This window comes from Apis dorsata, unplaced genomic scaffold (genome assembly GCF_000469605.1).
Source record: "Apis dorsata unplaced genomic scaffold, Apis dorsata 1.3 scaffold_452, whole genome shotgun sequence".
In the NCBI taxonomy this organism is placed as follows: domain Eukaryota; kingdom Metazoa; phylum Arthropoda; class Insecta; order Hymenoptera; family Apidae; genus Apis; species Apis dorsata.
This window is the reverse complement of record NW_006263697.1, coordinates 97,070-104,058: the sequence shown is the minus strand read 5'-3', so window position 1 is coordinate 104,058 and position 6,989 is coordinate 97,070. Positions and strand designations below refer to the sequence as shown.

At 38.8% G+C, this 6,989-nt stretch overlaps 1 long non-coding RNA gene across 2 annotated transcripts in view; it reads left to right on the top strand.

Annotated features, from left to right (window-relative positions):
* Nucleotides 1–6,989, top strand: part of LOC102671954 — a 105,020-nt gene that overhangs the window by 2,578 nt on the left and 95,453 nt on the right. For both annotated transcript variants that reach the window (XR_422377.2, XR_422375.2), the window contains exon 2: nucleotides 725–916. This is a non-coding gene — a long non-coding RNA (uncharacterized LOC102671954). The remainder of the gene's footprint in view (nucleotides 1–724; nucleotides 917–6,989) is intronic.

The following is a 6,989-nucleotide window of genomic DNA, read 5'->3' as shown; positions in this document are numbered from 1 at the left end:
TTTTTCGGCTAAAATTAGCGAAATTTCCATTGGTTTTTTTTTTTTTTTTTTTACAAAGATTTATTTTCCCATGGTGAATTTTATTTCGGTACGTTAGATTTATCTGAAAATTGAATGCTTTGAATCGTGGTATGCACATTAATATTTGCTTATTTATTTCTGTATAAACGAAATTACTTTTATTGTCCCTTGTAATATAGCGTATTAATAATGAATGAGTACAGAAATGAAAGCTGTGGAAATAATATAAAATTGCGCAATAGAGGAAATATGAAACAGAAGATAAACGGATTATGAAAATAAGATAATTATTTGATAAATTAAAAGTTTAGATTTATATAAGCAATTAGTAATATAATAAGTATTAAGAATAGGATAACATGCGATAAATTATTTCAAAATTCATCATTAAGCGCATAGTATAAGAATATAATGATTTAATAAGATAATAATTAATATAGTATTTTAATTAAAAAGTTAAATTTAACAAAATGGTATAAAAGAAATATCAAGATTTGTCGATAATTTTTAATACAATATAAAAGATTAAAAAATATTATTATGTAAAATATTATATATACCATCTAGTAGTTTTTTCATACTACTCATACAATTCCTACATATATTATAATTTTTACAATTATTACAATTAGTAAATTTATAGAAATGTGTACAAAAATATACTTTTTTCTCTTCTAATTAGAAGATTTGTTTTTTGTTCCAGAATACATTGCACGTTGTCGAAGCCACCGACGGAAGATGCCGCCGACCGATCATCTTGGGACGTGAGTGAAAATTTCCATATCGACAAAGTGCCGATCAGCCACAGGTTTTGAGGGTCCACAACATTTTTACAATCACGGAGGACAGTAACAACAATATGTCTTACCTCGCTCTGGACTCCAACGCCTGGCAGGTAAGTGTTAAATTCAATTTTCCACTTACATTTTCATCGAAACACAAATTATATTTTTCTGAACAAAAATAATGGAGCAATCGAAAATCTATGTCATACTTGTACCATAATAATTTTGATATTGTATTAAAGCTAGGATAAAGCTAGGATAAATGTAGATTAGGTAGCTTAGGTAGATTAATTTTTTAACAATTTAATCATGTAAAATAACTTGAAAAAGTCTTCTTATATATTCTATAAAAAGATCATTTTTAATAAAATAAAATCTTACAAAGATTAAAAAGTTAGTTTTATAAATAAATATTTTTTTTTTAATAAAAATAATCTTTTTATAGTATATATATAAAAGATTTTAGCGAACAGATGTTATATTTTTTTTTCGTTAGTTTTCGAAAGTTAACGGAATATTTTTCATCGGAAATTATTCCAATTTTTATTCATTAATTAGCAATCGTTCCACTGTTAAATGTTCTACTGGCATAGTCCCTACAATTATCTTTCCACAATAGGGAATAACTCGAATGATTCGAGTTGTTCAATTAATTCGGCTCTATCGACATGTGTTAACCCGTGCAAAAGTCAAGGGAAATGCTCGGCGAACTGTTGCGCACAAAAGTTGGTTCGAATGATATGTAAATGCAATTACATCGTGTAAATACTGTAGTTGTACGGCGAACAGAGGTAACACGATGAAGCTGTGCCGTTTAATTCGCGGAAAGTGCAATAATTTAGATGGTAAATATTTGTTGACGAATAGATTGCTTTTATGGGCGTCGAGTTGTGCACTCGATGAATTCACGTTGTTCATTTTGCCACGCCGGTTAGGAATCATTGCCCTGTTGAAAATAGTAGTATAAAATGTCTAGAACGTGGACGCGTATTCGCAAGTAATATTCAGTTATTGTACGGCGGAATTGAGATCGAATGTTAAATAGCTCAGATAAGGGAGTTAAATGAAGCCTATGTAATACGCTATTGTTACGCGATAGAATTTGATGGAACTTGTAATACACGTAATTTCCTCAAACAATGTGGTTACAAACGGTAGATAAGTTATTCAATGTAGTTCAATAGTAAGACAATTTAGCCTAGATTTATCCGTGAAGTTTTATATATTACCCTTATTTGTACAAAAATCCATCCTTTGAAAAAAATAAAACGAAAATTTAACTCTAAACATTTTCATATATTTTTGAAAAATATATTATTTCGACAATTTGCTCGAAAATATAACAATTCGATTACTTCACGATTCTTTCTTAATTTTAAAAAAAAAATCCAATTAACAAATCGATCAAGTAACTCAAAGAGAACACGTTAAACCGGGTCTTGGTTTTAAGTTCAATCAAATTTAACATTCGATTTCTTCGAAACGCAGACGGAACTCGACACTCGAGAAAAACGGAAATAGGATTTTTAAGGTAATCGGTCGCGTGCCCCAATTTCGGTCTATTATCACGAACGAGAACTCGCGTCGATAGTCGGTCGAAACGAGGGCCTGTTACCTCGGGCATTCCTAATAAACGTGGCTCAGATCATCGGGGACAGATCAATCTTCTTCCGTGATCGCGCGACGATCATCGAGGTTCCTCCCCATTCATAAAGCAGCCAACCAGGCATCAGATACGGATCGAGCAGCGGCTCCCTTTTCGCCGGTTAATTCTCCACCGTAGTTGCAGTCATTATCGAGGCAAATTAGCGACGCCTGATTCGCGTACCGACATTCTGTGTGCGATGAGGGGAACCAGTTTGCTCGATTACGCCTGCGTTAAGGTTGAAAAACGTTTTCAGACGTTCATTTATAAAACAGTACGCCTGACATTTCGTGACATTATGAGTTTAAGCGTTTTTTTTTTTTTTTAGGAAATTAATTGGATAGGTTCGATTCAATAGTTTCGAAAGGGAGGTTATTCTTTTATTTCTCGTGTTGGGAATTTTTAGCATTTATTTTTTTATTGTAAATTCCATTTCACGGAGAAAATTTTAAATGGCTTGGAACGGAGAGTTCAGAGTGGGTATCCGAATCACGCGGCATGGAATATGTTAAAAAAAAAAAAGCGAAGAGAGATCGCAATTTTAAAAATATCGAGAATCATTAGACGTTTATTTCGAAAGAAAGTTAATAGCGTTTTTTTTTTTTTAATTACGAGACGTGCTATTGATACCTCTTTCTCTGTTACAAACCATTTGAAATTTAATTTATTCATTCGTTCCACAATTATAATAGTGATTTACAACGAGAAACAATTGTTCATCTCCGTTTGAGTACACAACACTGTTGGAGTAATCTTATATAGGGAACCAGTTGGAAGTATTGAATCAGAGGTGGTCTCGAAAAATTAATCGCGCACGCCAGACTTTCGCTCGAAAAGAAACATTCTCGTGGCGATAAAAAGTTAATAGGATCACGGTGGAAACGTAAAAAAGGTCGTTGGTGCGATGAAAAACGTCGGGATATATTCGACACAGTATGGCGCGTATCAAGATTCCCCTTCAGTAGCCACGGAAATCACATAGCGACGGGAGGAAATGTAAGGCCTCGACCATGGCGGATAACGGAAACAAGTTTAGGCAGACTCGGTCCATATCGAATTATATTGTTAGAGAACTTCACTAGCTTTGCCTAGGCTTCACGTAAAAGACGATGGTTTTGATGTTGTAACTTCTCTTCCGGCCCGGAGAACACGTATTTAGAATTCATCTCCCTTGAATTCATCCCCGTGAGAGACGAAAAGCACGAAACATCGTTTCGTACGTGAAAATAAATAAAAATTTGATATTTCGAGTTTTACGTTACATCCTTTACATGTATTTCGATCGAGTCGTTGTCGTTTGTCGTTGTTGCAAATTGCAAATTAAAAACAGCAATTATATCGTTCGATACGTTTCGATACGAAATATGTATTTCATCTATCGAACATATAATTAAATTCGCGATCCGATTTACATTTACACGCACATCTTCGTAGCGACGAATTACGAATAATATATTTTAACATAAAAATTAAATGCGTGCACATTCTTATTCGCGAATTCCTCTTCATTTTCCATTCACTTGCAAATGATGAGATCTCGGTTGGATGGGGAAAAGTTGTCGAAAAAAAAGCGAGATAAAAAAAAAACAAAGAAGAGGGAGAAGGACCAAGAGAGGGGAGGGGTTAAGAACAGTATTTGCACATTTTCCAATAAAGTATGATGCGCGTGGCAAAGGCGAGCATCGCCTCGTGTCTTTGCTTGAAATAACAGGGGTGCGCCGTACGTGGAATTAATACTCGGCTCCCACGTACGGCGTGGATTCGCCTCTTGCTCCTTTATCGACCTTCCATCCTCGTCCTCGGCTGTTTGTCCGTTCCACCGCGACTTCCACCAATCTTCCCCCGATCGGGCGGCCGTTAAACGATAGGAAAACCACGAAGGCAAGCACGGCTCGTCCTCACGAACAACATACGGCCAATATTTCATCTAGGTTGGTCCCACATGCGTGTACGAATGCACACGTGCGTGCACACGCATGTACCCTCCTCCCCTCCTCCCTGGCCGGAATCAGAAGAGTTAAGAGGCTGGAACCGCGGTTTCGTGTCCCCCGCATATTTGTCTTCGCCATCCACTCGACTTTCGCGCTCGTGTTCGCGCGTTGAAACGATCGTCCTCGTGGGGAACTGGGTGCGTGCACTCGATTAAGTGAACAAGGACCGGTCGTGTTTTACGATTTCCCTAGAATCCCTTTGATGCCACGACAACCACCGATATAAATCGATCTCCCCCCATTGTGGAAACTCGTGTAAACCCGCGTCTTCGCTTCAGCTCGATTCGTTGAATTAATTGGAGGATTATTGAGTTTGGATGAATTTTATGATGAATGTCGAATATCGATTTCAAAGAACGTCACGCCTTTCACTTTTCTTCGCGTCTCTCGAAAGAAGAAAAAAAGAAGAGAAGATTATATAGAATAGAAAGAGGAGATGGTGAAGTTTCTGATTTACAATCGATTTTCGGATACGTTGGAAGGAAAGGAAAACTGTTTGCCCTCGATTCGACGATCGTTGGACGCTTTTCGATGCTCGATTACTTCGATTATTTGTCTCTTCATCTTGGGCCTAATGCGTGATTCACTGCTTTGCATGGCGAACAGGACGCAGGAACAGTTGGTGGCTACATCAAAAACCCTGCGCACTTCAAAGTTGCTCGATCCGTGTAACAGCTCACCACCGAAGGAGAGGGTTGAGGGGTAGTAGGGTGGCTCGTTTGCGCGGAGGATAAGAAGGAAAAGGAAGGGCGAACGAAAAATAAATGATAGCCGAATTAGCGTAATCGTGTGATGGTTTCACGGGGGAGATCCTCGCGCATCGAACGGGTATCAACGAGGGACGAGAAATTGAATTTCGATTTCATTCTCCCCGTTTGACGTTTGCCGCCGCGCAGCCCCGGAGATTTGCGGATTGTAAAACTGTCAAAACTTTTTCGAACGATCCTTCTGAAAATTCTTTTAATACGAACCATTCTCTCGATTGAAATAATATCTCGATTGAATATCGTATAATTGTTTTAACTGTAACATTATCGCGTAGATATATTCATTCTAATCATACATACAATTTGCTTTATTCCTCGTAAACATCGTATTCATGAATACGTATTCGCGCTCTAATTATAATTTCCAAGGATGCATAACTCCTTAGATTAATTATTCTTAATTATCAAGATACATTGAAATTTTCTTCGACTTTCATACGTAAATTTCGAAATAATATCGATAAACGTATCAGGAGTCTAACGGAATACGATTCGCTCAATTGTTATTTATTCTGTACGGGAGACAGAGGAACGGGTAGCCGTGGAAAGGGAGACATGTAGCGTAAACTAAGCTCCGCTTTGTTAGCGTTCAAACTTCGATGCGGAGCGAAACTGGAATTCTCTAAAATGTACGCGGCTGATGTTCAGTAATTATAGTTCCACGGGCGAGTCACGTACGCAGCATGCCGCAGCACGCAAAGGGTTGAATAAAAGATGATGAGCCGATGTTGGCCGAGCCACTGCGATGCCAAACATCCGTGATACCCCTCCCTGAAAACGTTGGTTAACCCAGTGACAATGCGGAGAGCCGAGGTCCATTGTCACACCCCCATCGGGCACAAAGGGCCGCGCCACTTTGTTCATGCGCGCTTATGTACACCGGCCATGTCACGGGACACACATTCCTGTATAATGCAGAAGGCAAATTCGGTTTGAACGCACCGTTTCACGAACCGTTGCAATTCTTCCGTCAGAGATAACTTTCATCACTTTTCGCGCGATAGGTGGCGAATCGTACGAGGAATCGTGCGAGGAACGAGCGGGAATAGAGAGAGAGAGATGACGAGAAATATATGTAAACGTGAAAGAGAAACGGAGATAAATTAGTTTTAATCGTTTCTTCTGAGTAAATATTTAATTGTCAATGAATGTAGGTGCTAGGTGTTAGATAGGGTTTCGCGAGGGTAAACCGATTAAACCGATCGTGGGGAATTTGTAAGAAAAATAGCGGATGGGTAGAGGGGAAGAAGGTGTCACATATCTTCCGCAATAATAATTTTTCTCGACCGTTTTCATTTGGCACGGATGTCAGACGCGACGCGCCGTGATCAGTCAAGCGACGTCGGCTTGTGTTTTAGTCTTTAACCCGTTCTGCTTCCAGTAATTAAGACTCGAGCATAAAAAAAAGAGAGAGAGAGAAAGACGAAGGGACAGAAGAGAAGGAGAGGAAGGCGAAGCGAAAGTAGTCGAAGAGGAGCAGGGAGGGAGGGGAGAGGAGAAATAGAAGAACGGGTGGATGGTAGGTAGTGGCATGGGGTGGCTGGTGATAAAGGTGGAGCATTCGAAGTGAAAGAAGAAGAGCGAAAAAAAAAAGGGAGAAGGTGAATGTTGAGGCGGTTGAGGGGGAGGAGGGGGTGTGGGTGGTAGGGTAGGGTTGGGTTGGGTTGTACGATGACATGCTCCTTTGTTCTGCCCTTTTGCGGAAGACACCGTAGCGAGTAGCATTTGCAAGCACAAAGAGAAATAATGACTAGTCCAGTGTTCAACTAATATTTGCTTC